Source organism: Pinus tabuliformis, chromosome 8 (assembly GCF_031772625.1).
Source record: "Pinus tabuliformis cultivar Carrire ecotype Pingquan chromosome 8, CPIR1, whole genome shotgun sequence".
Taxonomy (NCBI): Eukaryota; Viridiplantae; Streptophyta; class Pinopsida; order Pinales; family Pinaceae; genus Pinus; species Pinus tabuliformis.
In genome coordinates this window covers 624,556,646-624,580,831 of record NC_142294.1, presented here as the reverse complement: position 1 = coordinate 624,580,831, position 24,186 = coordinate 624,556,646, and the positions used below count along the sequence as shown (strand labels likewise).

Genomic DNA, 24,186 nt, shown 5'->3' with positions numbered 1-24,186 from the left:
TCGTTCTCTAATCTAGTGGAGAGATAGAGCTGTTAGTCAAGGCCTTGCTATATGACAATGCTGGTTGATATGATGCACTGATATATGTTGAAAAGATAGCTTATGAGATGGCTTACCAATCTGACCCTTCTTATGAGAATTCTTTAGTATGAGAATGCCCATGTACCATCTATGTATTATGAATACCTCCCTAGTTAAGAGGGAGTGTTGAAATTTGTAACTAGGTTTGGTTTTCGTAATATCTTATGTAATCTTGATTTTATGTACTTGATGTAAAAGAGAAAGAAAAATTATTATTGTTATTTTATTAGCATGGGTTTCATGCTCTAGGTCAATTTGTTTTAGGTCAAAGCACCCATTGTGCGCTTCTAAGTTGTTGTCATAGAGTCAAGAAGTCAAGAAGGAAGAACAAGCGATGGGCTAGTCTCAAGAAGGAGATGAAATTCTGAAATTTTGCTCACTCTCACACATGTGAAGGAAGGTTAGGGTTGGATTGCAGCTACAAACCCTAATTTCAGATCTTTAAGGAAGGTCAAAAATATAAAGAAAGGAAGCAAGTTCTAAAGTCTATCCAGGTGAAAAAAGGAAGCCTAAAAGAAGTCTAATCACCCACATGTGCGGAATTGCAGAAGATTCTGGGAGGTCAAAATTGCAGAAGTTACTGGGGGTCGAAGTTGCAATAGTTGTTGGAGAAGTTGCTAGACTGTCGAAATTTGTTGGTGGATTTGTTTAACGAAAGCTCATCAAGGAGGAAGGTTGACTTGGTCTTGGAGGGATCTTAGTCTTGGGGGTAAAAGGTCTTGGAATTCATCATTTGAAGATTCCATGAGAAGAGAAGAATTTCTTGTGGGTTTTGCTCTCTAGGAGAGGTTTTGGCCCTGGTTAGCAAACTATATCTTGTGTCTACTTGTCTACTTTGATCTTCATATTGAGATAATTGTTTTGATGATAAGAACACAATAATAAGAACTGCAAGAAGTAAACCTCATAAGCAAGAAAAGATTAAGTATATCACAAAGTAGTTACCTAGTTAGAGAAATCACTACTTCTTTGGATGCCCTAGATTTCTCAACAAGCAAGCTGCGATTGAGGAATTGATTGTAGCCAGGTCTTTCTTGATAGGTATGCCAATTGTGAAGGCGATTTTCTAACCCAGACCTTCTTTGGAGGCATTATACCCTAAGAATTATTTTCATAATGAGTCAGGAGGTGGCCAATATTCTTGCACACAAAGCAGCGAAAGGGAATCTTCTAGTAATTCGATTTCATCAACCAAACCTTTTCTCATGTCTACCTCAATAGGGACCCATGTGCATCTGCAGTCACATTTGGAAAGTCAGTCCTTCACTATAGCCACAAAGCACCCAAATTTATTCTCGACAACCTCAAAAAAACTCCTTGGTCCAAAAATGAATAGGCAGACCAGGTACTATCACCCATAATTTTTCCATTGCCATCGACTCTTTGGCTGGATCAAACTCCAAATGCCATGATTGAATAGCCAAGCCTAATTCGCCCCAATGTTAATCTCTGCGAAATATGCCCTTAGCATCTTCATGTTGGCGAAAAATGCCCTTAGCATCTTCATGTTGCCGAAAAATCACAACAAACCAACCTCTGACAAAAACATGATAAACATGATAGTATCCAACCATTGACTTCCAGAATTTCTCAATCCGTGAGTCCAACGGCAAAGGGCTCGCTATCTTGCCAAATAATCTCCCTACAATGGCATACTCCATCATATTAGGCATCATGCGTAATCCTAGATCGTCTCCCACAATCAGGGCAAGAACCTTCCTAGTATTTGCTACGAGTCAGGGTGGCACCAAATACAAATTTGAAAGGTTGAGGGTGTTATGAATAAAAATATATATAAAATAATACAAATAATGTAAAACAATAATAGTAATAAATAATGATTAGTTAATGAAGAGGTATGTCCCTAAGGACATGACCGTTGGTGAAGAGGCACCTGCCTAGGGTATATAAGCAGGCCCTCACCCTCATTGTAATCATTTCATCAATTCTTTTATACAATATTCAATATACAATTACTGTCCTACAATGGATGTCTTTGTCTTTGAAGTATTTTGAAGCTTACTCCACTGCGTATACAAACTTTGTTCATTACATTGGTATCAAAGCCACGTTCTCCAATCCCGACCATTGACCATGAACATTCTGTCAACCTTGTTGCCATGTAATTGAAGTGTTTCGTCAGAGTTTGGGAGGATTTCCACTTATCGCTAGGCCTTTGGCCATTAAAAATGATATAAAAATAAATAAATAAATAAATAAATAAAAGAAAAAAAAAGTCAATATAAAAAGAAAAAAAATATAATATATATATCTATATATATAATATAAAAAAATTAATTAAAAAATAAAAAACTTAAAAATCATATACTAAAAAAAATTAAATAAAAAAAATTATTAATAAAAAAAGAGTCAAAGGTTTAAAATTAAAAATAAATAAATAAAAAACTTCGAAAAAAAAACTTTCCTGGCCGGTCGTTAGGTTGCATGCTACGGCAACTGTTTACCACCACCATCCATCATTGACCTCGTTCCACCCAAGTCATCGCTTCTGCTAGGTTGTAACCATCATCAGGTTTTTTCAACTTAGCCAAAACCGTCACGAAAGCACTGCGACAATCGCCATAGGGCCGCTGTGCAGCTAAAAACAACCAGTACCACCTGCTTCCCACAGCCATCTAGCACATTGAATAGTCACACCCTTGCTCTGCCATAGCTGCTAGACAATCCGCCGCTAATTGACAAGCCTGTGTCACGTGTATTTTTACGTCACTTCTTCACTTCTTTGTACCATGATATATAAACTTAGATAATTATTCCTCTTTTTAAACCTCTTTATAATACTTTATAAAAGTATTATTTTATATATATATATATATATATATATATATATATATATATCCTTTTAAATATATATAAAATAATACAAATAATGTAAAACAATAATAGTAATAAATAATGATTAGTTAGTAATTAGTTAATGAAGAGGTATGTCCCTAAGGACATGACTGTTGGTGGAGAGGCACCTGCACAGGGTATATCAGCAGGCCCTCACCCTTGTTGTAATCATCTCATTAATTCTTTTATACAATATTCGATATACAATTACTGTCCTACAATGGATGTCTTTATCTTTGAAGTATTTTTAAGCTTACTCCGCTGCATGTACGAACTTTGTTCGTTACAGAGGGGGAGAAGAGAGGCCTGAAAGATCACCACCATTGGGCGAGACCAATGTGCCATCAAATCTTTTTGCTGCACCGTAAATCTCATCTACTGACTTCAGGAGTTAAGAGGAAGATGCAGGGTGTCGATCTAGATCAGACAGCCCAACACACGCAATAAATCTTCTAAAGAGGGAAAGATCCTTCCCCGAGAACTGGACTGTCCAGCTCATAATCTACAATGACCAATTCAATTTCTGCTTGCACTGAAAATCCTGAGGACTGACAAAAATGATCTGTCACCAAAAAGAGCTTGAGGAAAGTAGCTGGAGGGAAAATCCAACAACAAAACCAGTGCCGAAACAAATAGGGGAGTAGGAAATTAACCATTGAGGAAGAAAGATGAGGGGTCGAAACTACAGAGAGTCTCAGGACGCTAAAATTCTCAACTTTAGAGCACCTTATGCCTCCCTTTGGATTCCCCCTTCACAACCTCAATCGTTGTGAAAACAATCAGATAGAATTGGTTTTGATTCGGTACTAAATGTTTGAATAAATAACTATTCAAAATATGTATCTAATCTTTTTACGGAATCAAGAGTCTTTTATAGTCATTTTCAACACAGCTGTAAAAGTCTGCAAAACTTATTGAGAAGGGAATGACTTTTATGTTTACATAATCATTACTAACAAGAAATACGAGGAAGAAAAGTTGTTATAGAAAAGTTCATCTCATAGACCTTATTGCAAATTGAAAATAGTTACACCTAAGTTCCCTATAGTTCAACTACATTTTCTCATGTCTATCTGCCAATAATAAAATGTCACTCAATGCTTTTTTAAATTGCTTGAGCTTTTTTCAGAATTAGTGTAACGGTTGTGCATAATGCTACATGGTATGCTTACAAACTTGGAGCAACTGCAAAATGTTTATGGTGAATTCTGGATTTTTAATATATATATATATATATATATATATATATATATATTACTGCTGTTCCCATTCCACCGCCCCCTAAAAATTTTGGGGGTGCACTCTAGCTGTCCCTGTCATTCCCTCATCCCGAAAAAGAGTGCACTATATATATATATATATATCAACCATTTTTTCATCTGGTGCCAGTTTGACGGTTGACCCTTGACCAGTTCTGGTTCTGATTGAATTGAACATTCCTGAACATACATGTCCTATGATTCTCTCTTTATTGTTTGTTATTTATGTCTTAATCATATGAAACAAGTTTCACCCCTTTTCCTAGAATCGTTTTAATCTTTCTGGACACCTATAGGATAAATTGAACATGCTTGAGCATGCCTGTTCTGTAGAGGCCTCGTTTTTTGTTTATTGCATGCATTTTTACATGAATGATTGAACAAATCATCCCCATTTTTCCATGTCATCATTTTATTCTATTTTTTCCCTCAAATAATTGTATCATGCTTTTACTAGATTGCTATTAATTTGGTGATGCCTTTTTGGGTATAAGCATGTTTGGAGCTACTGTTTTATATAGAAAAATAATAAAATTCGTCATGACATTATAATGTTCGTGCGATTTTGGTTAAACATGATTGAAACTGCTGTTTTATATTTTTGAAAGAAAATAAACTTTATGCTGACTGTATATTTCCTGTTATCATAGGTCTTTATCTTTGTAGCAGCAGAATACGAAACACCAAAAAATGTATTGAATCAGGTATGTTCTTTGAAATTGGCATTAGAGAGAATTCATATTTAAAGCAGTTGTAAAGTGTAAATAACACAAATAACTGTTGCTAAGACAGTGATTAGGAAGTGTACGAATTGCCTATATGGTATATAATATGACATACACATTGAGCTTAATAACCCACATGGCACAGGGAAACCTCCCTTGGTTAGGATTCCATTTACCCTAGCCTGAAGTGCAAGGAGAGTTGATAGTGGCCAACGTCTTAGTTCCACATGGCTAGTGCCCTATCTTTGGGACTTTAATCTAAAGGTGCTAGTTTGTGTTCTAATAGGGACCTCTTGCATTAACAATATGTGATGAAGAGTCGGAGTTTTGGTGTTGGGCTTTCTTGTAATGCAACAATTGCTTTGTGGTATTGGACCTGCACAATGTACAACACACTTTAGAAACTGCCTGCTGATTTTGGGGCTCAAACTCAACGTTCCACCAAGCTTCTGGGATGGGGGACGCAGTAAGGGAGATGCACAGGGGGAATGTGTGGGAGCACCCCCAAATTTTAGGGAAATTTAGGGGGATGTGGGGGGCTACGTCAGGGTGTGTGTGTACACTGTATAGATATGTATGTATGAATGTATATTAAACATGATTCAAATTCAAATTCTATAATGAAATACATTGATTCATACATCATCAATGATTCAATGAAATAGAAATAGTAAAATATTGTATACCTTGATTTAAATTCATCATTCACTATTCTAGAATCTGTTTAGTACTAAGCAAAATGGTAGATACTAAAGTTTGAAGACTGGAATGGTAAATTGAAATTATTCAAACTCAAAAAATAGTAAATACTAAAAAGTGACGAGTCAAAGACTTGGTCTAAGGTCATCATTATCTAGAATCAAGACTTAAAACTTAAAAATGGAACGAACAATGGACAATGAACCAATATTATTAGAACCAGCCCAGTCATCAGACTGGTTGACCCGAAAATTGGGAACTAGAAAAAAACCAGTTAACCAAAATATACATAAATATTCAATTGATTTTTTTTTTTTAAATATTCATGTGCATCCATGCGAATCCAAACCATTATACACAAATAACAAAGTTTCACATATAAGGGGTGCATATAACCAAAACAGCACCAAGTGCAATCCATCTTTGAGCCAAAAATACATCAGCAAATAGGCTCTAGATGGCCTCTATAGTCCAAAAAAATTATGCTACAACAAATACCTACATATCAACAAAATCATTTCCTATATTGGAACCTTCATCATCAATATCACCCTGTAAGCATTAAAATAAGATAAAAAAGCTCAACATCTCAAATCGAGATTTTGTTTGTGATAGGTACAATTTTACTAGGGTCATCACAAAGGGATTCAACAATTAGTGCCACTAACATCAAGGTACATAGAGAGCTTGGTGCTCTTGATTAAATGCTCATTCCATATCCTCATACATGATAGAGTCCAAGGAAATATTGCAATCCTCCAATCTTGAAATCCTGAAAACGGTTAAGTCTGCTGGATTTTGAGTGGGATCTAAATTTTTTTACTTTCTCCATATGAAAACCAATGAGGTTGGAACCACTCTAAAATACCCTGAAACAATTAATGATAATGTTAAAAAATTAAAGTAAAAAGTCCTTTTACTTTAATAATTTATTATTACCATTAATTACATAGCGTCAGTAGGGGCCTAGGGTCGAATATTAGGCTTCCCCACCCATAAATTATTGTTTTCAGGAAAAATTTAGGTTGGGGGGTGCCCATAAACCTATGTTACCGAATCCGTGGGGCTAGGTAGTTGGATCCGCGGATCCCCGGATCGGATCTAGATCCACTGATCCATTGGGATCCGCACTGTGCACTTTAAGAGTCGCTTTCAAAAATAATGAACCTTTCGTAGTAAATCCAAACCTACAAAATCATGTGTTCTATGGCAGCGGCTTGATTGATTCTGCAAATGAAGGTGCGTTGGTTGGACCAGTTGGGTAACAAAACTCTGTCCGAACATATGTGTGTCAAACAATTATTCAAATGGGCATTTTAACATATTATTTAACATTGATAAATGTCTGTCGGAACATATGTGCGTCACGCGATTGTTAGCCTTCAGGTCCCACGTAAATTTATTTTGCCCACAAAACACTTATGTGGATTTTAAATTCCCAACTCCCAAGTGTTTGGTCTCTGATACTTTATCTTTTTAAATTTCTAATCCAATTCACTTTATAAATGAATCTATATAGTTTTGTTCTTTAATTTATTTTATGATAATTAAATATTTTAAATTCCCAGCTCCCGAGTGTTTGGTCCAGAGTTGCGGGGGAGCGCCCCCCCCCCCGAGCCCGCTCTCGAACCACGCTCCGGGCGAGAGCGGCTCCGGAGTGGCTCGGGAGCGATTTCGGGAGCGCGATCCCGACTAAAAAAATTTCGCTCCTTGCAAATTTTGGGAGCGCTGTTGGAAGCGTCGCTCCCGGAGCGAAATTAAAAGCCCGGGAGCGATCGCTCCCGACCACTCACGACCTTTAAAAAATCGCTCCGGGAGCGAATCGGACTGCGCCAGGAGAGTTCCGGCGGAAAAAAATCCGCGAACCCCAAAAAATTATCAATTTTTTTTTTTTAAATTTTGTTTTAAAAGCCCAATGGGCCAAAAAACATTTCATTATCACTTGAATGAGTTGAGAAGAGCTGGAGAGCAAAGGAGCGAGGAGAAGTGAGGAGCAACCGCCGAGAAGCAAGGAGCAGGCCTGCAAAGAGGTAAGTAACTTAGTAATTTAGTTAGTTTAGTTAGTTTAATTTAGTTAGGTAGTAATATAGTTAGTTTAATTTAATTTATTAACCTTATTTAGTTTAAAAATCATGAATCTAAATTAAATTTATTAATCTAAATAAATTAAATTAATTTGCAGATTCAAAAGCCTACAAATATCAAACACCATGGACCTTGCTATATTTCTTGGCATTTTCCTCTTCTTGGTCCCTTTTATGGTTATTATGCTACTGGAGAGTAGGAAACGGAGGGGCCAAACTGAAGAGGGGGGGATGAAGAAGCTGGAGAAAGTTGAATTGGTGAAAACCCCGGTGAGGAGGAGCTGGAGGAGGGTGAACATGACCCTCAAAAAACTAAACAAAACCAAACCCCAGGGTGGAAATATGTTAACAGGGCTGAAACAAGGAGAGGGGGTGGAACCACTAAATTTCATTGCCCCCATTGCAACAATGATTACATAGGTTCATACACCCGTGCTAGAAGACACCTTTGCGAGAAAAGGCCATGGGATGGAGACAAACAAATAGGAATCAAAACTTGTCTAACAGTGTCAGCTGCGAATAGAGCCAAATACATAAGGGAAGAGGAGGAAGCCCAATACAAATCAAAAAAATCAAGGGGTTTCTTTGAACCAAGCTCACAATCACAAAGAACTCCTTTAGCATCCTCCCAAGGCAGTGGATATGGAGGCACAGGGTCATCAGCTTTAAGGTGTAGAACCATATCAGGTTTCCTTGATGAGGTGTTATGTTCTTAACCTGCAAAAGATACCCAAATACAGAATATGCGAAGAAAGATACCCAGAACATAGAACAGTGAGAGACAACAACAAATATTTTATTATTCAGAAAGCAATGTTCACTGGCCTCTTCGAGGGGGCAACCTCCAATAGAGCAGAGCTCGATACAAAAATAAGACACAATGCTCCTCGCAGGGAGTCTCTATCCTTTATATATGACTCATACATGCAATACCAAGGATCAATACCATGGGTTTTATTAATACCATCTATCTAATACTACGGCCCATTTGCAACTAACTGTGGTCCCGTCATTAATTGCGGGTTAACCACTTACAATTATTAATATGGGCTTTATTGACTCTTGACTATGACTCGATCCCATTACATAAATAAGGGGGTTAGGGTGGGACCCTAACATGCCCTCCCCCTTAAGACTAGCCTTGTCCTCAAGGCTGAAGCTGCGGAAACTGCTGAAGAATAGTGGCTGGTTCCCAAGTTGCATCTTCTGGAGAGGTGTCTTTCCACTTGACGAGGACTTCCCTAATCATGCGGCCCCGCAAGTGCGTGTCTCGTGTGTCGAGGACTTGTTCAGGTTGGAGCTAGATGGACCCTTCTTCGTCCAATTCAGGTAGACTGGTTTGAATTCTGCAATTGTTCCCAATCACTTTCTTGAGGCATGAGACATGGAAAACTGGATGGATTTTTGCAGTAGGTGGCAAAGCCAACTTGTAAGCCACTTCTCCAATGCGCTGAAGTACTTGATATGGTCCGTAGAATTTTGGAGATAGTTTCTGACAACCCTTGTCTTTGAGTGATGTTTGCTTATATGGTTGCAGCCTCAAAAAGACTTGATCCCCTTCTTGAAATTGGCGCTCTGAGCGATGCTGGTCTACCTGTTGCTTCATGCGGTTTTGAGCTTGATGAAGATTCTCTCTAAGATGGGCGAGCATGGTTGCGCGGTGTTGTAGGAGTTGATCCACTGCTTGTACTTTTGAGCACCCCTTGAGATAAGAAGTAGGGGAAGGAGGGAGTTGACCATATACTGCTTCATAGGGAGTCATTTTGGTGGTGGCATGATAGTTGGTGTTATACCACCATTCAGCCAGAGGTAACCACTGTACCCAAAGATGTTGCTTTTCTGAAGTGAAACACCTAAGGTAGGTTTCCAGACATTTGTTGACGGCTTCAGTTTGACCATCCGTTTGCGGGTGATAGGAAGTACTGAGTTGTAGTTGAGTGCCTTGTATCCTGAAGAGTTCCTGCCAAAAATTACTGGTGAAGATCGGGTCGCGATCGGATACAATAGAAGTGGGCATGCCATGCAATTTGAAGATCTGATCCATGAAAGATTGAGCGACCAAAGTTGGTGTAAACGGGTGGGGTAGGGCGCAAAAATGAGCATACTTCGAAAGTCGGTCCACAACCACCATGATGACTGACTTGTTTCCTGACTTTGGAAGACCTGTAATGAAATCCATAGAAACCTCCGTCCAAATTGATGCCGGGATGGGCAACGGTTGTAATGTGCCTGGTGTGTTGACGGTCTCCCCTTTGTGGCGTTGACAGACATCGCATTCTGCTACGAAAGTAAGGATGTCCTTTTTCATGCCTATCCAAAAAAATGATCTTCTGGTGCGAGCATACGTCTTTTGAAAGCCTGAGTGTCCTGCAATGGGGGATGAGTGCAATTCTGCCAAAATGCGACTTTTGAGGGTGGATGTTGGTGATATTACGACTCTGTCCTTGTAACGAAGAATATCATCCTGCCACGAGTAGCCCTTGGTGGAATTTGGATCTACCTGCAATTGAGAAATGAGTTGGGAGAGCCCAGGATGTGAAAACCATTCCTTGTGAGCCTCTTCAATCCATTCTGGAATGGGGAGGGAAATTGCTAGCAGAGTACTTTCCTCCTCAAATTGGCGAGATAAGGCATCTGCTACACTATTGTCTTTCCCTTTCTTGTAAATGATCTCATAATCATATCCCAGCATTTTGGCGAGCCATTTATTTTGTTGTGGGGAGGATAGGCATTGCTCCAAAAAATATTTAAGACTGTGATGATCTGTGCGGATTTGGAAACGTTGCCTACTGCATGTAAGATGGCCATCATTTCCTTCTCGTAGGTAGATTGGCCCAGATTCTTCCCACTTAGTTGTTGGCTTGTACGTCGCCCTTCCTGCATTAAGACCGCCCCAATACCTGTACCCGAAGCATCACATTCAATGACAAAAGATTTGGTGAAGTCAGGTAGTGCTAAGACTGGAGTGGAACACATGGCATTTTTTAGAGCTGTAAATGCCTGTTGTGCTTCCTCATTCCAGAAGAATGAATTTTTCTTTAGGAGTTGAGTGAGGGGCTTCGCTATGCGACCATAGTTGTGGACAAATTTACGATAATAGCCTGTGAGACCCAAAAATCCTCTCAAGCTCTTCAAGGTCTTAGGTTGAGGCCAATCCTGCATTGCCTGGATCTTTTTGGGGTCCACCTTGACACCTTCACGCCCCACAATGTGGCCCAAATACTCAACTTCTTCCATGCCAAACGAACACTTGGACATCTTGACAAATAATTTATGCTTGCGGAGCAGTTGCAAGAGTAGATCTACATGCTGAAGATGTGCGGCCCAAGTGCAACTATAGATGAGGATGTCATCGAAGAAGACAAGGACAAATTTCCTGAGATATGGTTTGAGAATGTGGTTCATAAGGCTCTGAAAAGTAGAGGGGGCATTACAAAGACCGAATGGCATGACCAGGAACTCATAATGGCCTTCATGAGTTCTGAAAGCAGTCTTTGGAATGTCGACTTCCTTCATGCGAATTTGGTGGTAGCCTGAGCGAAGATCCAGCTTAGTGAAGAATTGAGCCCCATTGAGTTCATCTAGCAAATCGTCAACCACTGGGATGGGAAATTTATCTTTGATTGTCAACTTATTGAGGGCCCTGAAGTCTGGACACATCCGCCACTCCCCATCTTTCTTGAGCACTATGACCATCGGTGATGAATAAGGACTAATGCTGGGACGAATGACACCTGCTTCCAAAAGTTCCTTGATTATTTTTTCTATTTCATTCTTTTGGGTGAACGGATATCTGTATGGGCGCACATTTGGGGGTTGGGCCCCTGGAACCAAGGTGATGCTATGATCATGTTCCCCTCTCGAGGGTGGAAGCTCATGAGGCTTGTCAAAGATCGGCAGATGGTTATTTAAAATCTGTTGCATCTCAGGATGAATTGGCAGAGACTTGGTTTCGACTGCCTGGATGGCATTAAATTGAGCTATAACTCCATGATGGCCCTTTTTTAGCAATTTTTCCATCCTATGCGAGCTGATGATAGAGGGAGCTCCCGCCTGGAGTCCACGGAGGGTATGTGTGTAGTTGTTCTGCTTAAAACTCATATATAACTCCTGGAAATCCATTGTGATTGGCCCAAGAGTGCGGAGCCATTCAGCGCCGAGGACAATGTCGCAACCTCCCATGTGTATGGCAAACATGTGGGTTTTCAACTGATAATCCCCCATTTGAAGTTTGACATTTTCACAGCGGCCTTCACATTTCATTGTGCCCCCATCCGCAATTTGGACTTGGAAGTTAGAAACTGCTCGTACAAAACAATGCACTGCTTCTGTGACTTTTTGATGGATGAAATTATGTGTACTTCCACTATCAATCAGGACTACTACTGGGCGATGTTTAATAAAACCTCTGATTTTGAGAGTTTGAGGTGAAGAAATCCCTGCCAAAGCATGCAGCGAAATAACTGGTTCGTCAGAGACATTGTCCTTTTGGTTGTCCTCTTCTAGCGCCTCATGTTCCTCAAGTGGTGGATCTTCCTCTGTTGAGCTGTAGTCAGTGGCATCAATTTGAAAAAATTTGGGCTCCTTGCATTTATGACCTGGGGAGTATTTTTCATCACAGTAGTAACATAATCCTTGCTTTCTTCTTTCGGCCATTTCCGCCGGTGACACCTTTTGGACCTTAAGTGTTTGAGTCGTGTTGTGAGCCTGTGGGGGGCGACCTTTAGCGGAGAAGTTTGGGCGACTGTACTGGGCTGCTAATGCACGTTCCACGTTACGGGCTACCTTGCAAGCCTCCGTCCATGTGGGAGGGTGGTGCAGTAGGACTTGGGCTTTGATGGCTTCTTTAAGACCGCTGATAAAACATTCCGTGTAGAACACATCGGAGAGACCCCAAGTGCGGAAGGCTAAGGCTTCAAAAGCTGTAATATATTCATCCACTGTGCCAGTCTGTCGGAGCTTAGTAAGACGACCCAAAAAAGAAGATTCCTGGTCAAAGCGGTCTGAAAGAGCTTTTTTGAATTTGTTCCAAGCCAGAAAAGGTCCATTGCTATGTTGATGCCATTCCCACCATTGCCACCTTTCATTGTCCAAGTACATGCTCCCCACCATAAGCTGAGTCGCATCATCTAAGATGTTATTCAGATTGAAATACTGCTCCATTTGTGCTATCCATGCTGTCGGGTGAGAACCGTCAAATTTATGCATATCCAACTTGGGAGGTCGCTGACGGGATTGTTGGATACCAGGTGGTGGCTGGGTGCGCCAGACGTGAGGAGAGTGGCTAGACTCACCCTCACTGTGTCCATTGCCATTATACTCCTCCTCGTGGGCTGCCTCCTTGCCCTTCGGGATTATGCTCGTGATCAGGCTATTTAGTTGTTCAAACTGAATGTGGAGGGATTGCAAGGATTCGTCAAGTTTGTCCATCCTTTCATTGGCCATAGCTTGAGCTCTAGTTTCTACCATGCACCGACCTGATGTTTTTTTAAAATTGGGACCGCCTAAATTTTTTTTTTCACTAAGAATTGAATGGTACCACCGTGCTCAGCTCGTCGTCCTGATTCTGATGGGCTAGATCACCAATAAGCGCCCCGTGATCCCCATATAGAAAAGGGAACTATGGTCTCAAGGAGTGTCAGGTGCTACAGATCGCAATATGCTCGTGATCAGGCTATTTAGTTGTTCAAACTGAATGTGGAGGGATTGCAAGGATTCGTCAAGTTTGTCCATCCTTTCATTGGCCATAGCTTGAGCTCTAGTTTCTACCATGCACCGACCTGATGTTTTTTTAAAATTGGGACCGCCTAAATTTTTTTTTCACTAAGAACTGAATGTTACCACCGTGCTCAGCTCGTCGTCTTGATTCTGATGGGCTAGATCACCAATAAGTGCCCCGTGATCCCTAGATAGAAAAGGGAACTATGGTCTCAAGGAGTGTCAGGTGCTACAGATCGCAATATACATAAGGGTCTGACAGTAGTACTCGGCCCAATGTTTCAGGGCTCTAACTAAGGAGGATCAACCGTACCCTTAGCCGTACAACCCGACTACCCTATCGTACGGGCGAGTAATCTCTTCGAGTGCTGTTCTCGGTGTACTATAGCAGCAAGACGGTCGAAGGTTTATCTATGGCGAGGTTGCAGAGGAGCTAAGGGGCTTCCGATATACCTAGAAGGTACTTGGAAGACAGTCCGTACGCGGTTCTGTCTAATGCACTACTACTCGAAGGGGTACCCACAGGGGTTACAAGGGAGTCCAACAAGCGTGACCACCTCTTGTATTTCCTGTGTGCATGCCTCCCCAAATCCGCAGGTTTATGCGCTCAACGACAGATCCCATGGTTTAAAGACGCCGGAACACGTCTCTAGCCAATTTTTTTTTTTTTGCTACGAAATGGAGATCCCACCGGCCCTGGAAAGCGCTCTGATACCACTTGTTATGCTCTTAACTTGCAAAAGATACCCAAATACAGAATATGTGAAGAAAGATACCCAGAACATAGAACAGTGAGAGACAACAACAAATATTTTATTATTCAGAAAGCAATGTTCACTGGCCTCTTCGAGGGGGCAACCTCCAATAGAGCAGAGCTCGATACAAAAATAAGACACGATGCTCCTCGCAGGGAGTCTCTATCCTTTATATATGACTCATACATGCAAAACCAAGGATCAATACCATGGGTTTTATTAATACCATCTATCTAATACTACGGCCCATTTGCAACTAACTGTGGTCCAGTGATTAATTGCGGGTTAACCACTTACAATTATGAATATGGGCTTTATTGACTCTTGACTATGACTCGATCCCATTACATAAATAAGGGGGTTAGGGTGGGACCCTAACATGAGGGGTGTAGGAATGATGTGGATTCAAAGGTTTACAGGTTTCTCTATGCATGTGGGATACCATTCAATGTTCTTCGCTCACCTTATTGGCATGAAATGGTTTCGGCCATAAATGATGCCCCTAAAGGATAAAAGAGCCCTGGGTATGACAAGGCAAGAACCGTTGGCCTTGATCATGAAAAAGCAAAAATATCACATTCTTTGAATAGAATGACAAGTTCTTGGACTGACCATGGGGTGTCCATTGTATCTGATGGATGGACAAATGTAAAAGGCAAGCCATTGATAAGTGTTCTTGCTGTGTCTGTTAGTGGTCCCATCTTTCTAATTGCACATGATTACTCAGACAAGTTCAGGACCGCCATCAACATTGCAGAAGCATTACTTGAAACAATTGACCGTATTGGGCCATACAATGTCATCCAAGTCATCACTGATAATGCTCCTAATTGTAAGGCAGCGGGAGCAATTATTGAGGATAAATACCCCAACATATTTTGGTCTGCATGTTTGGTTCACACATTGAACCTTCTGATGCATGATGCTGTCAAAAACAAAAATGCACAATACAATGGATTGGTGATTTGTACAAGAAAGGCAAACAAATGATAAAATTTATTACAAATCATAGCAATACCCATGGCCTTTTCCGCAGTCACTCGAGATTGGAGTTGTTGAAGATTGTGAAGACCAGATTTGGTAGCTATTACCTCACCTTCAGGCGCCTTTTGAAGGTAAGAGAGTCATTGGCTAGCATGGTATCAAGTCCACATTGGCAGGTATTAAAGGAAAGGGCTACAAATGCAGCTGATAGGCGAGGTTTTGAACTGGTGGAGGAGGCCGCTCTTGATGGTCAGTTTTGGACAAGTGTGAGGCAAGTATTGGATTTCACCAAGCCCATTTATCACATGATTCGGTTTGCAGATACAAACAAACCAGTGATTGGCGAGGTGTATGAGTAGATGGATACCATGTTGGGGCAAATAAAAGATATTTTTCATAACAGAGATCCCGACTTGTACAATCTGATTCACGATTGTGTGTGTGAATGGTGGAATAGACTTAATCTTCCACTACATTGCTTGGCGTATATCCTTACGCCAAAATACTACTCTACATCTTGGTTGGGCCAACCTGCACCAGGGGGTGGGATTAGGACCAAACCCCATTTAGATGCAGAGGTAACTAGAGGATATTTGGAAGCATTAGAAAAGTTGATACCTGACAGGGAGGAATGTGCAGCTGTGCGCCTTGAAATAGGCAAATACTTCAGTGGCACTGGTTTGTATGGTAACTTCCATGCAATGGACGACAGAGATAGATTTGATACTCTCACATGGTGGGAAACATATGGCGGCCAGGGACTTTTGCCAAAATTGGCAAAAAAAGTTCTTTCACAGGTTGTAAATACTTCTTCTGCAGAGAGGTGTTGGAGCACCTACAGCTACATACATAATGTGAAAAGAAACAGACTCAATGAAAACCGAGCAGAAAGCTTGGTTTATGTGCACTACAACTTGAGGTTGTTGAGTCATTACTGTGATCGGGCTTATTAGGATCCCACATATAAAATTTGGGACAATCACCCAGAGGATGACAATTTGGAGGATGGCATTGTACATCTTGAAGAACTGGAAGAGGAACTTGTAAGGGATGAAGATGAAGCAGTTGCAGCAACCATGCCACCTCCACCTCCACCATCCAGTAGCAGTGCTCGAGGTCCGAGTCTTGTTCCTTTGCTGTCGCCACCTCAATCTACACCCTCATGTGGAGGTTCTAGTTCTGGTCGTCGGTCTGTGCGGGAGACTCTTAGAAGACCACCACGACCTGCTTATACTCTTGGAGACTCTCGTGGCAAGGGCCACATGTAGATTTATAGTTTACTTGTCTTTTTTAGTTTCTATTAGACTTTAGTTTTCATAACTGTTGAGTTTTGAGTCCTTGACTCTTGACTCTTTCATATCATAATGATATTTTTTGTAAACAATATATCACTGTGACAATGAAAATTTGAAGTTTGAAGTTGGGCCTTGGCAATTATAACTCATTGATAATGATTGTGAATTATGAATATGATGCTTCGTGAAAGACTAAAGTTGTTTCATTTCATTTCATTATTCATGTTTCATTTTATAAATTTATAACATTTCATATCATGTTAACCGTTAGAAGTTAGGACTTAGAAATATCTAAGATATTACTTCTTGTAATGGTTAAACTTAGCTTACAAGTACAACTTTGGTGATCAATGATGATAAATGTTATTGAATTTTCAATTTTGAAAGCTTGAAGTTGAAACTTTAAGATTGAATTTGATGAATCATGATTCACGAGACTCAATATGTTGCAGTTGTAATATGTATTTTACTAACTTGTGGACATGGTTGATGACGATTATAATTTCTAGATGATTGATGTGATATGGTTCAATGATCAATCTATGTTTTTTTATGTTTTTTATGTCTAATTCATCATTCTACATGTTTTTGTTGACATATATGTATCAAAAATTAAAAAATATAATATATATATATATTTTTAAAAAATCGCTCCCGGATTCGCTCCCAAACCGGGAGCTTCTGAAAATGGTCGCTCCTGCTCCCCGCTCCCACTCCCGCTGCCAAGCAACATTTTGGTCTCCGATACTTTATATTATTAAATTTCTAATTCAATTTACTTTACAAACCAATCTTAATAGTTTTGTTCTTTAATTAAATTTCTAATAATTATTATTATTTTTTTAATAGGTAATTTATAATAATAATAATTTCTATGATAGTTATTATTATGTTTTACGTTAATTATAAACTATTTAATTTGTATGAATACTTATTATTTAATACATAAATAATATATTAATTCTAAGCTTATTAATGGAATATATTAATTATTTTAAATAAGTATTACATTTTACAAATATATATAAACTATATATTATAAAATTTATAATTCTTATTTTCAAAATTAGAAAAAAAATATCTATATTATTTGTACTTGCCGTTTTTCTTTGTGTATCCGGATCCTGACTTTTCAAAACATTGGCGGATCTGAATCCAAATCCATATACGTATCCGTATCCGAATCCTGGTAACTTAGCCATAAACACCCCTTTTGGGAAAACACGTCCCCCACATTGGGGAAATGTTTCCCACTGTGTCTCCCCGAGCTTCCCCAAAAGGGTGATGTGGATAAATGTTTCCCCAAGCATTCTGCCATCTTGAGAGCATAGGAAACTCCCCACCCTGGGGGATGCGTCCCATGGAACACTGCTCAAACTTCTTACCTTAAAATAGAGCATGCATTTATTGTTAGAAGAGCATGTCTTCTCATGGTAATTTCTGGAAGAAACAGACTGTTCAGTTTTGAGTCTTTGACAGATTATCTAGTTAATGTGAGAATGGATTGACTCAGTGGCATGAGTCATATATATATGGACTCTCTAATCTTATTTTACACCTTCCACAACATTTGCCACTATTTTTTTCTGTACTATTGGATTTTGGAGATTGCGACATTACTATCGATGTGGCTTCATTGTGAGGATGCCATTTGGTCCTATTATTCTAATGAAGTATATTCTTTCAATAATTTGTGTTATTCCTTTTCATGTTTATCAATAATATTTATTCTTTTTCTTGGGCCTTCTGAAAGGCTGCATTATATATTTCAAGTGGAAGACAAAATGGTTTTCAATCTTCCTCCGAACATAAGCTTATCCAATCCAGAAGCTGGATTTAGGGTGCAAGTTTTTGGGTTGATGTGATGGCATCCTCCCTCACTTCAGTACTAAACTGGCCAACAATTTTGGTCACATGGCTTGTGGGCCCTCTTTGGCTTGTGGTTGCTATCTATTTGATTATTTAATGTCTACAATTATAAACTATTACTACAGTGCCATATACCTAGACTGGCCAACAATTTTGGTCGCATTGCTCGTGGTTGCTATCTATTTGATTATTTAATGCCTGCAATTTATAAACTATTACAACAGTGCCATATACCTAGAATGGGATCTGGTTCTGCATTAATGCCTCTTTAGTAGTAAAATGGTAAGCTTCTACATGAAATAGGTGATACTCAAGGTATCTAAAGGTATGTGAGGTGAATAATAGTGTCAGAAGTTGCAGATGAAGAGAGCTGGAAAATGTATGCTAAATTTGGACGGAGAGCTTTGGGAGGGGAGATTGATGTGACTTGGTACCATACACAATATTGTCTAATCATTTTGGATGACCTTTGTTAATCCCTTAAACATTGAAAAGATGGAGATTGGGAGCCATCTTGTCTAGTAGCGGTAAGGTAGTTAGTATCCGTGCCAATATTTTGAAGCAGGTAGTAGACAGTAGGAGATTGACTCTATTTTTCCTCAAGGAGATTGACTTCTATGTCTAATTGAATCCTTGCATTCTCCATGTTATTGAGGGGAAAGGATTATGCTTGCATGTCTAGCTGCCTTTCTATGATTACTGTCCAATAACTTAAAAGTCATATAAGATCTTCAAATAGTTTCAACACGTAGTGGATGGATACCAAATGTTCCCTAAATGGTATTTTGTGATTTTATTTGCTTTGACGATATTATTTGGAAATGCTCGAGGATGTATGTTTACTGGAACTGCAATTGGTGGGTAGTAAAACCATTTCAATTGATCTTGGATTAATGTCAAACATGGGTTTCACAATAAGGAGCTATTGAATATTGGAAGTGGTTTATTTTTTTGAAATATTAGTTGTAGACATGTTCAAAGTGATTGTTATGTGCTATATACAGCCTAAAGGTAGGTACTCTGTATCAGAGTGATGGAGCCTATGGTGTTTCCGTATAAACAAATTTGCTGAAAGTTAACTCAGGAATACAAACTAAAACAACTCAGGCTTTCCTACCTCATTATTTCATACATAAAGCATTGTTTTAGAGATTCAGCATTGGACCCTAAAATATAGAAGTAACAAACATTAATATCACCTTTGTTGAAATATGTAACTAGGTTGTGTCTTCATAATGACATGTAATCGTGATTTTATGTATTTGATGTAAAGAGAAAAAGAATTTATTATTGTCATTCTTGAGGAATCGGTTTCATGGTTAAGGTAAATTTATTTATAGTTCAAGCATCCATTGAGTGCTTCTAGGGCTTGTCATTTAGTCATTGTCATGTATGGAAGACCTTTTTGGGCATTTTGTATCTTGTAAAGAAAATTTATGTCAAGTGAAAAGTGTCAACAAGCAAAGATCAAGGCGGCCTACAAGCGTAGACAAGTTGGCCTCATGGACAGCTATTCGACCTCCACAAGAAGCCTATATATACAAAGTAATCGACATCTTTGGAAGAGGCATCCAATTAGCTCTCAAGAAGTTCGATCTAAGAGGATAAGAAGACAAAAAGAAGCCTAAATACCTAACAAAGAAGAAGAAGAAGGAAGCGAAGTTTTTGGACTGTCTTTGGGCTATTGTCCTTCACATGTGTGAGAAAATTAGGGCATCTATTGCAGTAGCTAGACCAAATTGCAGACTTGCTAAGAGAAGTCGAGTTAGGGCATCAATAGGTATACTTTGCAAGCCAAATTCTATAAATGAAAGAACCAAGTCAAGCAAAGGAGAAGGAAGGAAGAAATCACCATCTTTTTCACACATGCAAGAGCTAGGTTTTCTGCAGTAGTCAAAGTTGCAGAAGAAACTGCTGGGGTCAAAGTTGCTGGAAGGAAAGCTCGTCAAGAAGAAAGGTTGACTTGGTCTTGGAGGGGTCTTTGACAAGGGTCTTAGGTCTTGGAATTCATCATTTGAAGTTCTACGAGAAGAGGATTGCTTGTGGGTTTTCTTCTCAAGAGGACAGGTTTTGGCCCTGGCTTATAGCCTACATCTTGTGTCCTCTTGTCTTATTGCTCTTCATTGTTTGGTAGCTGTTTGATGATAGAAGAACACTAACAATAATCAAGAAAAAGAAGAAGCTAATCAAGTTAAGTTAAAATACATCACAAGCAGTTATCAAAGTAAGAGAAATCACCTAATCTAGCTTCCCCTAGATTTCTCAACAACCTTGCACCCTAGAATCCAGTGGTAATGGAAATTCCTGGCCTAGCAAATACCTGAAATAAGAAAAAGCTGCACAAGGCCTCGCCACTGTGTAAGAAGTGCAGGTACTTTTCATTAATAAAGGATTATTATTTCAACTTGGCCACTATTGAAAGCATAAGCCTTACCCTGAATGTAATTTTGCTAGATCGATAATGGGAATATTAGACTGAATCTGAATATAGAAAACTTGGGTTAAGCTAAACATTTTAGTGTACCCTGCCATGATAAGAATAGCGGCCTTCTTATCTGAAGAATATCTTTCTTAAATGCGGTATTCAATATCTAAATATAAATTGTAATGAATCCTAAGATGTACATTGTATACCTGCGCTTTAGACCCTATATCTTGTTAACGGTACATCACAAATGGTTCATTGTTGTTCATATTGATGAAACTCAACCTGGAGGATTGAGTTCTGGGACAAACAATGATCAATGCTTTATTCCTAGCCTTGATAACCTTTTCCACAGTGGCAGTGGTGCCTTCAGATGGATGGATGCATTTCTAATGTGAATGCTTTTTGTAAATGTGTTATTGTATTCTTTATTGGACCCTGGATATTGACATCTTGTTGTCCTGTCAGAAATTTGAAGATACTTTGTTGTTATTGCTAGGGCCTATAAATTAAAGTCTACTAAATGGAACAGTGCTGCTTATCTGATGTATTTGAGGATTAGATTGATCCGTGTTTTTCTTCTGACTGCCTTCTGAGATATGCTTCACCATACGATACAAGCATGAATTTTAAATGTAGACTTATATTTAAAATTCATATTTAAATTTAAATGTAACTTATATTTTGAATTTAAATACGAGTACAGTATCTTTCAAAAGCATGAAAAAAGCAATATTAAGCAGCTCAATTGATATTGTAGAGATCTGAATGTGCAATCTTGATTTACTTCCGCATCACCGGCTGCAGTATATGCTGCTTAGAATTTTTAGGATAAACCTATATTTTGAATTTTAATATGATTGCAGTATATGCCCCACATTTCACCCTGTAAGGTTTATGTTGCGACTGCTCTCTAGTTTGTTTGGTGACAAATTATAATTTATTGATTTCGTTTCTTTCACCTTTTTCTGACTAGAGAGATTATCTAGAGGCCAAATGTTTGAGTCGGACTTACCCCTTACAGGGCACTGCACACCAGTGTTCCAGTTCCAGATTCTTTCCGAAAGCTTCCAGTGTTAGGGAAGTGTCAGTGGAAGGCCAGTGTCTGCCAAGGATCTGACAGCCTGGCCATCCTGGGTCCTCTCTGGATTCTTCAGATGGTGTCATCAGGTTTCATATTGGTGCCTCAATGACTGAAGGGGACAGGAGTGGCCCTTCTCCCTCCACCTCTACTTATATTTCCATCTATGCTGCTGATAATGAGCAGGGCCCTCTCTGTTATATCTAGCCCCTGCTTTTCCTTTTTTCCGACATTGATTGGTCATGCTCTTTCATATTTTTGTCATGTGTTTCTTAGTTAGCTTGCTTCATGTTTTCAGAGTAGCCTTAGGTACTCCTGCAGATGCTTATTGCTGATTATACTTTTATTCTTCAGTCCCATTGACCTACTTTTTTGGGTATTCATTAGACATTAATATTATTATCTTATCTTCTATATGTGTACTTTTGAATTCATTAACAGGTGTCGCTTTGGGATGCTATCATACCTTCAAAAGAACATGCAAAGTTTTCAATCCCTGCAACAAACAAATATGGCTTCGTTGATCAGGTTTGCTTCCAAGAGGCTTTTTGGGCTTGGTCTTGCTAAGTTTCTGTGCACCATAGATTCAATATAACTTTTTAGTTTTTTACGAGGGGAAATAATCAAGCGGGTGTGTTCTCGGGCACAGCAACACCTACAATAACCAATATGATAGAAATGAGTCTGTCGTAATACATACCTGGTCTAATTTACATCCACTTGTTTCAATTTCCTATAACTTTTATTGCCCTGCTTTTAATGTATTATTGCATTTTTTTTAGATATTAGCTCCATCTATAGCAGATCCCTTAGTGGTATTATTTCATGGCACATATAGCACATTTTCATGACAAGTAAAACATTTGTTGAGTGCCAGTTTTCATGGATGTAATTGATCTTATCATCTTACTCTGAAGCTATCATCTTTTCTTTTATAAAGCTGGTAAGTATTTATATTTCTGTTTCTTTTTGTTTGTTCACAGGGAAGCAATCTACGTGGTCAGGAATTCAATTTGACAGTGCACTGGCATGTCATGCCAAAGACGGGTTATATGTATGCTGACAAAAAAGTGATATCGGGTTTCCGTCTGCCGGAGGAATATCGACAGTAAATTAATTTCAACAGTTACTACTGCTGCTTGTTATGGAATACTTAAATTTTGTGGAGGAAAATTCTCCAGCAATAAAATTCTCTGTTCAATTCTCTTTTCTTAGTGCTTACTCTGCGAACTCTGGGTATACAGGACATTTTATTATTTATTGAAGGGTTGCTAGGGGTCTCGCTACGTATCTTTTGTCTGCCAAAATGACTGGGAAAGTGGTGATATAGAATGAGTGATATATGAGTTAGAATTATAAAGTTGAAAAGTGTGGCAAGCATGCACTTCTCGAATCTTGGACATATTACAATGTAATGTGGCTGGGTTACAACACTCTAGAAAGACCTCTTCAGCTAAAATATTGGGGTTGGGGGTATCTATTCTGTCAAAGTCAGCTAGGGCTTGCACTTGGCTTTAATGGCTTGAAAGTTGAAATAGCCTGCTTGCATGGGAATGATGGTTCACGAGGGGCAAAACATGTCTCTGGGGGCATTTTAACCTTGGTAGTGGGTCTGAAACACTGCTAGCCTCCATTGACAATGTAGAATTATTTTTATTTGTTCTTTGAAGATAATCTATTGAAGATAACTCACTCCAGAAAGCAATGTCTCTAAACTCCCTGCTTAGTATTTATTTATAACGTATAATGTATCTCGAAGTTGTGATATATTGAAGTGCTCGTTGATGGTTTTGCTACTTGTTCTGCCAAATTCTGGAGTCTGTCGAACAAATCTGTAACAAGAAATAGAAAATCAAATCTATGGAACTTGTTTGTTAAAAAACATATTGCATACACAAAGCTTAATCTGCCTGGGAATATAAGATAGAAAATTCTGAGATCATCTTATCTTGACCCAAAGAGTTTGGATGAGGACCGAGGTTCAGGAGCATGCAGATATAATTTGTAATCACTAAGTTAACAGAGCCTGCAAATTATAGACCATTGTAACCTCATCTATAGACACCACTATTCCTCAGGAATTGTAACGAACAAAAACCAATACGTCAAGTTAAATTGGTCTGCAGGGTCTTCCTTTTAGGAAAACATGGTTCTTTTTTTGTTCATGTCTTTTCAGTTAATGATGTAAACGAGTCCACTCGGAGTTATTGCTTATGAAAAAAATTATTAGCCCAATATCTCATCTTAGTCTTGTTTTTTAAGCGGCATAGAAACCTTTCCGTTTATGTTTGACACAGATAGGAAATGTTGCAAAAGTATTCACTCAAATGTACTCAGATGAGCACTGGTTGTTCC

At 39.0% G+C, this 24,186-nt stretch overlaps 1 long non-coding RNA gene across 1 annotated transcript; it reads left to right on the top strand.

Moving 5' to 3' along the window:
• The first annotated feature begins 4,787 nt into the window (after window positions 1–4,787).
• LOC149237045 (uncharacterized) lies at window positions 4,788–23,598 on the top strand. Its single transcript, XR_016245226.1, has 3 exons — window positions 4,788–4,900; window positions 22,273–22,359; window positions 22,815–23,598. It is a non-coding gene; the product is annotated as an uncharacterized LOC149237045 (long non-coding RNA).
• Window positions 23,599–24,186: the final 588 nt, after the last annotated feature.